Source organism: Scomber scombrus, chromosome 2 (assembly GCF_963691925.1).
Source record: "Scomber scombrus chromosome 2, fScoSco1.1, whole genome shotgun sequence".
In the NCBI taxonomy this organism is placed as follows: domain Eukaryota; kingdom Metazoa; phylum Chordata; class Actinopteri; order Scombriformes; family Scombridae; genus Scomber; species Scomber scombrus.
Genome location: NC_084971.1, coordinates 2,121,663 through 2,132,249, shown reverse-complemented (window position 1 = coordinate 2,132,249; position 10,587 = coordinate 2,121,663). Strand labels below are relative to the sequence as shown.

Here is a 10,587-nt window from a genome sequence, read left to right as displayed (position 1 = left end):
ATACAATCAAATCTTTATTGTCTAAAAGGAACGTTTTTTAGAGCAATATATATATATATATATAGAGATAGAGATAGAATTCTTTCTTTGATGTGTTGCTGACTATCTGACAGGTCTTTTCCATGTCTGCTGGGTCTGCTGAGTGTTTTACCATCTGTGCTGTGACTTCTCATCTAGCACTGGCTCTGTGCTTCCTTAATGGAAAGTCCTGTTAGATGGATGTTTGTGTCAGTTGTCAACTTTCCTGCAGATATAATTATGATAATATTATTTTTTATTATTTTTTATATTTTTTTTACTTGACGAAACATCAGGAAACTGTACATGTGTGTGTAAATGTCAGATTGTTTCTCTTACTAAACTGCACACACATTTCCTTTGTAACAAATCATTTAAGGTATTTTTGAGTCTTAAATCTAATTTAATGTAATAAATGAACACAATTTTCTTTATATGAGTGCACCTATGTGCTTGATTGATTTGTTTTACAATATAACTGAAAAAGTATGATGAGCATTAAAAGTTTTTCATGTTCATTTTAGTTTGAAAAAAAAAAGAATACTCAAGGTCCAATTACTAGTTTTTCCTGGAGCTTTTAGTTGCAGTCTTCATCAGTAGATGTAAATCAGTCAGTTGTACAGTAATAAACCATCTATTTATCACATGACCAAAGTAAATTAGAAAAAAAGAAAATTGCACTTAATCCATCAGCTGATGAGGACCATGAGATGCTATTTTATTTACCATGACACTGATTGTTTAATATACTAAAGTATGTTTCCTCATTGGCAGATTTCATTGGTCAAAAAAAGAGTTAAAAACATAATCAACTCAGGGTCCATGTTTTAGATGATTTAAGCGTGACAAATGACCACATGCTAATTCAGCAGATAAACAAAAGTTCTGCAGAACTCATCATTCTTTAATCCAAATCTGACTTTAACATGGATCTGAATATTTAAGACAAACCAAACACAGTAGTCTTAAAACACACACACACACCCGCACGCATGCACACACACACGCACACAAACCAAACGCAGTAGTCTTAAAACACACACACACACACACACCCGCACGAATGCACACACACACGCACACAAACCAAACGCAGTAGTCTTAAAACACACACACACAAGCACACACACACACACACACACACACACACACAAACCAAACACAGTTGTCTTAAAAACACACACACACACACACACACACACACACACACACACACACAAACCAAACACAGTTGTATTAAAAACACACACACATACACACACACACACACACACACACACACAAACCAAACACAGTTGTATTAAAAACACACACACACACACACACACACACACACACACACACACACACACACACACAAACCAAACACAGTTGTATTAAAAACACACACACACACACACACACACACACACACACACACAAACCAAACACAGTTGTATTAAAAACACACACACACACACACACACACACACACACACACACACACACACACACACACACACACACACACACACACAAAAACAAACGCAGTTGTCTTAAAAACACACACACACACACACACACACACACACACACACACACACACACACACACACACACACACACACACACACACACACACACACACACACACACACACAATTATATTTTTGATTTTAAACAACCACACAATTCCCAATTTTCCCCAAGAACTAGACAGCAGAGAGACAAATGTAGGATGCCAATCCTTCCAGTGAGATAAAGTCTGTGTGGATAAATCAGGCAAACCTCAGACGCACAGCTCCCAGACAGAGTGGATGATTGTCAGCTGCTGACATCATGCAGCAGAACTAGCTCTCTGGTTTCAAGCTTTGGGGAGTCTTATAATCACATATATTACCTGAGCTGTCTGACATGTGTGCAGCTGTCTGGCTTTTCATCTGACACTTGTGTGTTTACATTTGTATCCAACCTTTTTCCAGCATGTCGTTGTTATATGTTCAATGTTGGATACTTTTCTACCTAAGCATCTTGATTCAGTTTAATCAGTCTTTGTTTGCACTTCTGGTTCTGGTTGTTTAGGCTGGTGTGAAAGCTGTCAGTGAAAATCTGGACTATGGACCAAGAAGGTTCTTGGTCTAGTTTCTGTTGGATTCTGTTGTGGTTTGATTGTGGTGTGAAAGCAAAGCAGACCAACCACAGGATTGTATGAAAGTAGATATTATTTAAGCATGAATTCAAGAGCTAAACTACTATTAAATCCATGAACTGTATAACAGACAGGTCACTCCATCTTCATAACCAACATATTTATATGTGGAATAAATGTAGACGATCGGAATCTAATCACATCGTAGATCCATCATAAAAGGTTTTACAGATGAATTTAAAAAGTACTGAAAGTTAATATGCTGAACTATAAGCTCTGATCATGTCACAGAGATTTCCAATGAAGCCCTGATACTCTACATACATGACAGAGAGAGAAAGAGAGAGGAAAAGACTGTCAACACTGTTCACATTTTTTCACGCTAGTCTTAAAACAACAGTCTGTTGCCCAAATGAACACTGAAACATGTTTTTCTAATCATTCCTCCTGTTCATACTGACCATTAGAAGATCACTTCATAATGCTCTTACAATGGAAGTGATGGAGGACTAAATCCGCAGTCCTCCTTCTGTGTAAACATGGATTTAAAAGTTGATCTGAAGCTAATATGAAGCTTCAGTCGTCTGAATGAGTAAAATCTTCATCTTCTATGTTTCAACATTGTTTTTAGTGCCAAAGTCTTTTTGTTACTATACTTCCACCACAGCTCAACAGGGAAACACTAAGAGGGAATTTGATGCTAAAAAGACTGTAAATGTGTCAGATATCACTTGATATGACTAACTCAGACTGCTGAAGCTGAATAGAAGCTTCATGTCAACTTTTAAATGTATTTTTGCACTAAATGACTGTGTAGACATATTGTGGATTTTGGCCTCCATCACTGACACTGAAAGCACATTTGAAGGAGATCTTTTAACAGTCAGTATTAAGGGGGAGGAATGATAACAATGAGGAAAACCTCTTTAACTTCATTTGGCCCCCTGACTGTTGTTTTAAGTCAGACTTGAAAAATTGTGAAACTGTCCTTTCATATTTAGAAACATAATTGACTTCTCCATTCCTCCTTTCCATAATCTCTCTTTTTTCATCCTTCTCTCCTTCAGATGCCAAAAGAGGAAGAGGCTTCATGTAGTTGTAGAATGTTTAGCTTATATTAATACACTTATACCATATTGTTGTATTTTCAGCTGAGAGTACTCAGTATAGTTTTTATATGCCATGCTAGCAGTGCAGCTCTATGGGTGTCATAGATGCTGGTCCAGACCCAAATAGACAGACATTCATGGTCCCTGGAGGATAAATATGAATGAGATTAGTGGACTAGTAACCTAAATGAACCTCTAGTGCCACTGTAATGTTAACATTTTTGGCACTATTAAAATCAGGTGGTTTGGCCTGTGGCGGACTGCGCTACACCCATTCACATAAATGGGACGACTGATTTGATCTGAATACAGCCTTACTCTTGACAACTATTGGATGAACTGCCATGACATTTGGTATAAATATCCATGGTGCCCAGAGGATCGGTTCTAAGGACTTCACTGATAGTCTTACTTTTCCTCCACCAGCAGGTAAAAGTTTTCGCTTATCCAGTGACATATGTCAAGGACACATCGACATGCAAAGCCAGGAATTGAACTGCCAGTCTTCCGATTGGTGGGCGACCCAGTGTACCTCCTGAGCCACAGCTGCCTCAAATATCTGACTCTATCTCAACATTTACTCAAAATGGATTGCCACAAAATTTAAAAAAAAAATACCTTAATGTTCCCCAGAGGACCAACAGTAAGACATTTGATGATTTGGTGATCCTTTGACTTTTCATTGACTGCCATCATCATAATTTCAATTTGCCCAATACTGTGGCTGATAACCTAATACAAACTAAGAACATTCTCATCAGCCTCAGTTGCACTTTGTTTTTAATGTTATCATCCTAAGATGGTAAATTAATATGGTGAATATGTTAAACTTTGATTTGGCTGCCGATTGTCTATATTTCACATATTGTTAAAAATCGGTTGTGCAGAGCCAAACCAACAATGAACCCATTCAACTTACACATGAGATTTTCTGACATTAAGAAAAAAAGAAACCACATCCTTTATGAGCATGGCTGTAGACTCTTGAATTGAATTATAATGCAGATGAGAAGGTCTGTCTAGAATTCAAGTGAAATAGCAACATCCCTTACATCATGATACTATTAAGGCTTGGGGACGCTCAAAACAATCCAGTTCCTAAGAAATTTTGTCGGCTGATGTGCGAAGCTGTTCCAAACAACTTATACTTATCTTTCCCTTTTCCTGTTCTACTCTTCATAGGCTACATGTGAAAAATAACAGAAGTAGCTTGGCTGTTTGAAGACAGAAACAGCTTGAGAGAGAATTTCAAATCCTGCCAACTGCACACCCGTTTGTTGGATTGTCAGTTACGGAAAGTTACAGAAGTAGTCGAACGAAGCCTCCCCAATTCCAACATTGGAAAGGAGCATCAGCAACTTTCCGAGAATCCCAAAAAACACTTTTGGTGGAAGTGTTTTGATGCTTCAAGTATCATCCCGGTCCCAGTTGGATCCTTTGAGAGCTCAGAGAGCAGAGCCTGTACTATTTACTGTACATGATCTCAGTGTCTAAAATGAATCACAATGTTCATTCAGGCAGACAGATACCACTACTACTACCAACAGATGCTGCTACCAGCTGGATTGTAACATCATATTTAAACAATGGCCTTAAAACCACTCTAACCACTTTGTAACTCTCTTCACTGACTCTGTTGGTACTGGGAGATGTCAGGATATGAAATGTCAAGGAAATAAACTACAACAAGACAAGTGATGTACGTCAGGGAGTCTCTGCTTTAGACTTAGAAAAGGGATCTTGCATTCCAACAAGGAAACTAGGTTTTTGGCAGTTTCTTGGGGGTGTAAATAGCACTAGAATATTAAACTGAGGTAGATGTACTGTTACCGGACTCAGCGACAGTGGAGACGTGAAGAAACCTCAGGCAGAAACTAGGCTCAAAGTGGGCGGCCATCTGCCTCGACCGGTTGGGGTAGAGAGGAGAGAGAGGAAGGATAGGAGAGAGAAGCACATAAGTACAATCTGTTTAACAGCATGATATTTGAATGGCATATTTTGCTGTAACTCTGCTGGTTTTTTTTATCTGTGAGAAAGTAAAGAAAATGACCTGCAGCAAAGGTCCCCTGCTAGAATCAGACCAGGGATGCTGCCGTTATGTGGCTTGCGTTGTAACCACTCGGCTACCAAGGTGCTCCGGAACTGACTATTTTTGTGCTGTGAACAAAGCAAGACATTTGAAAGAAAAAGTGACATTTTATGGACCAAATAATTGATTAATAAAGAAAATCATCAACAGGTTAATCAATAAAGAAAATAATCATTAGTCTCAGCACTAAAAGTAGTTTTGACATGACCAACTTATATTAGTATTAAATACAGTAGCAGTTCATGCCTGTGTGATGCGGAATGTCGTAAGGAGAGCCTACATTGACTTTCTTACCTCCTGCACATTACTGTTTGTATGGATTACAGCTGCTTTATTCATAACTGTAGTGCTTTTCTGATGGTTAGAAATGGTCCTAATGTAACAGTAGTCAAAAAATAATCTAAAAAAAAAATGCAGTGAGCTTTTGATGATGACAGATGAGGGTTAAGGAAAGTTGATTTTCATGGTTGAGTGAAATGAACTATGCTCGGCTGCCTCTCAGTTTGGACATTGTTCTAACAACACCATGCTTTAGAAAATTGCAGCAATTCAGCACAAGCGGGGTTTGTAGTTAATGGACTACGACGTGCTAAACCACCAGTTTGGCACTTTAATATTCTGCCAACTGTTTACTGTGAATGAATTGAATTGTATATCAGCAGCGTTTCCCCTCCAAAATTGTCTGAAACCTTCAGGTTTAAACGTCCAGGAAACATCAACAGCAGGAAGGACCAAAGGTTACAGTGGTCAGTACAGTTCTAAAGTGCTGATAAAACTGATCTCATGAGTCTGTAGTCAGCCTTGCACACTGCCTGGTCTGGTATTCAGAGCAGGAAGCTGTGGTTTTTTTTGTCAGGTGACAGCAGAGTCTTATTTAGAGCTGTTGTAATCTCAATTGTTTGTTTCGGCTTCTTTGAGCCAATATGACGGCAGAGAAAAAGGCTTTTTCCCACGTGAAGGGATGGTGTGTGTGTGAGTGTATTTATGTGTGAAAACACACGCCCAAACACACAAGCAGAAGCACACAGAATCAGGGAAACTGAGGCAGGACACACATAGAAAGACAAACACACACACACACACACACACACACGAAAAGGCAGAGGAAACTCCGGCAGGACGTATACATGAAAAAAAAATCTGTGCACACAGACACACAGACGCACATATACAAAGACATGCATATGCATATAGACGCATACATAAATAAACACATTGTTTCTAGTAGGAAATGGAGCGCTGTGTGTGTTATCTCTGCAGTGGTTCTAAACAAAGTTACAGAGGCAGTTAAATACAATGGATTGCTTTACTCACTGTCTGTTTGACTGAACTAATACAAAGGCCAGTCAGTGTGTCTGTGTGTGTGTGTGTGTGTGTGTGTCTGCATGTGTTCGTGTGAATGTGTGTGTGTGTGAGTGTGAGAGAGGGCAGGACGGCCTTGCTTACGTTGAACAGTCATATTGTTGCTGTCACAGTGATTGTGTGGTTTTTTAAATTGCTGTTTATCATAAATAGTACAATAGCATATACCTAATTGTATTGAAGGACAGGAAGTGAGATAACATTCACATACAGGAGCCATGCATTTGTCAAAGAATTGTGAGCAGAGTCTAAACACTGTTTGCCAAATGAATTATTATTTTACACTCATTTACACAGACTCTAAGTGTCAGTGTACATTTTAGCCTTTATTTTAACCAGTACATGTTAGGACTCAGGATTTTAAAGGACCCAGCTTATCACCTTTTTAATTTCCTCCCTACTTTAAAAAGAACAAAGAGTATCAGAGCCAGGACAGCAGGTTCTGTAACAGCACTAAACATCAACGGTTATATTTCTTGCCCATTAAGACAAGATCATGGTATCAACACTATAACAATACACATTATGCTGGTTTATGGTGCTGATCGCATCCTGTGGAAGGACTGTTTTTTTTAAATTTATTCTAGGATACTTTTTTATTTGATTTACTGCATCCCTTTTTATGATCAATTTATGTCTTTATGTGTTATTGTCAGTGTAGCCATGTGATGTCCTGGAATTCTGGTCATTGTGGTTGTGATCACACCAAAGTAAATTCCTTTCAACCATGTAGAGTAGGCAATAATTGCCTCTTGACCCTAGTGATTTACATGTTTAGTTAATACAGACAGGTATTATAGTTTAACCTAAAGCACTAGACCTGCTAAGATAACTACTTTTATTGGACGATATATTGTCTCAGAAATAATCGCGATAAACGATATTATTGTCATTTGAACATCATTTTATAATATAATGATAATATACTGCATAGTAATGCAAGGATGGTGGGGATGGGATTGGAGAGTGGGGGCTACACTAAATACACAGACTATCATTATGGTTGGGGACGGAGTTATTTACCTTTAATTCTTCTACAGTCTCTCTAATGTGAAGTGTGGCATAGTGACAATGACAACGGTCAAAGGTCATGTCCATGTATCATATGATGAGCCCATATATAGACATGATGATGTTAATAATTACGTTATTGTAAGATAAAACGATAATAACTGTGACAGGCCTATACAGGACTATGCTACAAGTAATGTGTTACCAAATTTGGCTCAGCTAATGGAGGCCATTATGTTATTCTATGTAACCAAATGTGATCCGTTCTATCACTTTCCTGAAATTGTTTTTCTGATAAAAGTTTAAAAAAAAATGTATCTAAGCAAAACCTTGGTCATAACACGAAGGTTGGTGTAGATCAACATGTTTCATTTAAATGATAAGCCCCTTTTTCTTTTTCTTTGTGAGTAAAGTAATTTAATCTAAGATATATCCAGCAGACTGGCCGACTTTCATCTTAACTTGTAGTCTGCTAATAAAGACCTTTGACTTGATTTTGTCACTATTGAGAAGTTAGACTTTGCTAAGAACTGATAATTTCATCACTGACAAATCAAATTCATTTCTGCACATGTATGTTGTCAATGCTTGTTAAACTGTGGTAAAAAAGAGTAAAAATAGCTCAGGATATATGGAACACAACTGTGCAGGGAAATAATCACATAAACATTCACTTCTCTCTGTCTGTCTCTTTTTCTTCCCACATGAACATTTTAACATGTCACTGTCTGTGTGTGAGCACACGTGTGTGCTGGACTGGGTACCACAGGAATTTCCCAGACAGCAGTATCAGCTTTCCTCTCATGCAGCTCCTGTTTTCACACTTCAGACCCCCGGGACCTATGTGTGTGTGTGTGTGTGTGTGTATGTGTGTGTGTGGGGGGGGGGGCTAAATTTATGACCTGTCAGATGTTCTGATTCCTGTCTAAATAGGAGCCAGCTCCAGGATATTTGTCCTGTCACCACATCTCCTCAGTGAAAATCAGTTCCACAAGAGAGCACTGATACAATACTCCTGAAATCACATTCATTTGTCAATTTAGATTAAAGTCTTCATTATATATCTGTGCAATTGTACAAAAGTCTGCAACTATCTGACCTCATTCAACCCATTCTGCAGCCTAAACTCAGAAACTACTGCTTGAATTCATGAAAGAGTACTTACTCAGCTCAACAAGAATGCATGTCTTCCATTGGCCACATGGACTTATGGCGCTTTTCCACTACACAGTTCCAGCACGACTCGACTCGGTTCGACTCGACTCAGGTTTTTTTTGCGTTTCCACTAGGGAAAGTACCTGGTACCTGGTAATTTTTTAGTACCTGCTCTGGTGAGGTTCCAAGCGAGCCGAGCCGATACTAAAATGTGACGTCGACACACTGCTGGCCGCTGATTGGTCAGAAGAGTTGTCGCTGGAAGAGTCATGATCCGTCCCACACAAGAATCAAACCCGGCATTTTTAAATACCGGCAGCAGCGTTACAACCATAGTTACAGCCATACGGCTCAATTTTCTTGCTTTGTGTGATAAAAAGCCTCATACAGCAGCAACACCACTGCCTCAATGTCCTCCATTGTTTATGTGTTTTGTGTCGCGTATAAAACGAAGTCACAGCAGTTTCGCGGAGCCGTGCTATGACAACCCCCGCCCACGTTGAGTAGGTACTTTTTTGTAATGGAAAAAGTCTGTCCTGGAACCGTACCGAGTCGAGTCAAGCCGAGTAGTGCTAGAAATGTATAGTGGAAAAGCGCCATTAGGTGATTCTTGGACATTTTTACCATGTGTTAGTGGTGCTGGAGAAAGTTTCCACCCTCAGAATTAGACTCATCTACTGGTGATCCAAGCCATGAGCCAAACTGTTGGACAAGTTAAGTTTTGTACCTGATAGTAGTGGTAGATGAAAGGTTGGAGGTGTTTGGACTTAGCCATAACTCTAAGTTCTAGTCATTTTCAAGCGTGCTATCCCAGCATGCATTGAGTAAGAAGCAATTACACATATTGAAGATATTGTAGCTAAGTCCCAGCTCCATACGATATAATACATATACAGTCTAATGTAAATGTGTAGTATATCTAATGCTAATCTTCATAGTTTTGCAGTGACAGATATGTACATTATATATTCAATTGTGTAGATGGAGTTTAGTAATTCATCTAACCTGGATGTCTTTATATGGAAAGAAACCGGAGCACCCTGAGCGACCATCAGAGGCACAATACATGATCAGACTGGATGCCTTAAAAGCAGCACACTGTAACACCCCCACCACCACCACCACCCCTATCACCCCCACCCCACCCTCCACGCATTTCTGATTCTAATCACAGTGGCACGGTTTTGGCAGAAAGCAACTACATAACCTGGTGTCAGTCAGCCACATGTGTGCTGCGTTAGAGATATCAATAGCAGCTGCCTTCAGGTAATCAAAAACATTGATATAAGAGGCCTACAAATCTACAACGTATCTCAAGTGCTCATTTAATGCTCCTCCAAGCTTGGTCAACATTTTAAAGATTTGAACACTGAAACAGAAGGGGCACAAAATGCATAAAACAGATGGTGAACCCAAGAACTAAATAAAGTAAAGCTGCCAAATGTGTCCATGACTTAGACTCAAGTTTATCAGATTATCAGACTCTACTTATCAGATAAGGACGTGAAGATCACTGTTATGAAGCATATCATTAACTAAAAAAAAAAAAAACCTTTGTACATTATTTCTTTAAATGTACTATAATATTAAAATTATAAATAAAAAGGCTTTCAGTTTAGGTCTTGACTGTGATTTGCGACTTGTTGGCCTTCACTTGAGACTTGACCTGGGAATTTATCCAGCTCTCCCTAAGCAAGACTTACTCTGTGTTGTGT

General features: G+C 38.9%; 1 protein-coding gene across 1 annotated transcript in view; it reads left to right on the top strand.

Moving 5' to 3' along the window:
- The window catches only part of vegfc (vascular endothelial growth factor c), a 75,738-nt gene that overhangs the window by 21,888 nt on the left and 43,263 nt on the right, over positions 1 to 10,587 (top strand). The window lies entirely within an intron of this gene.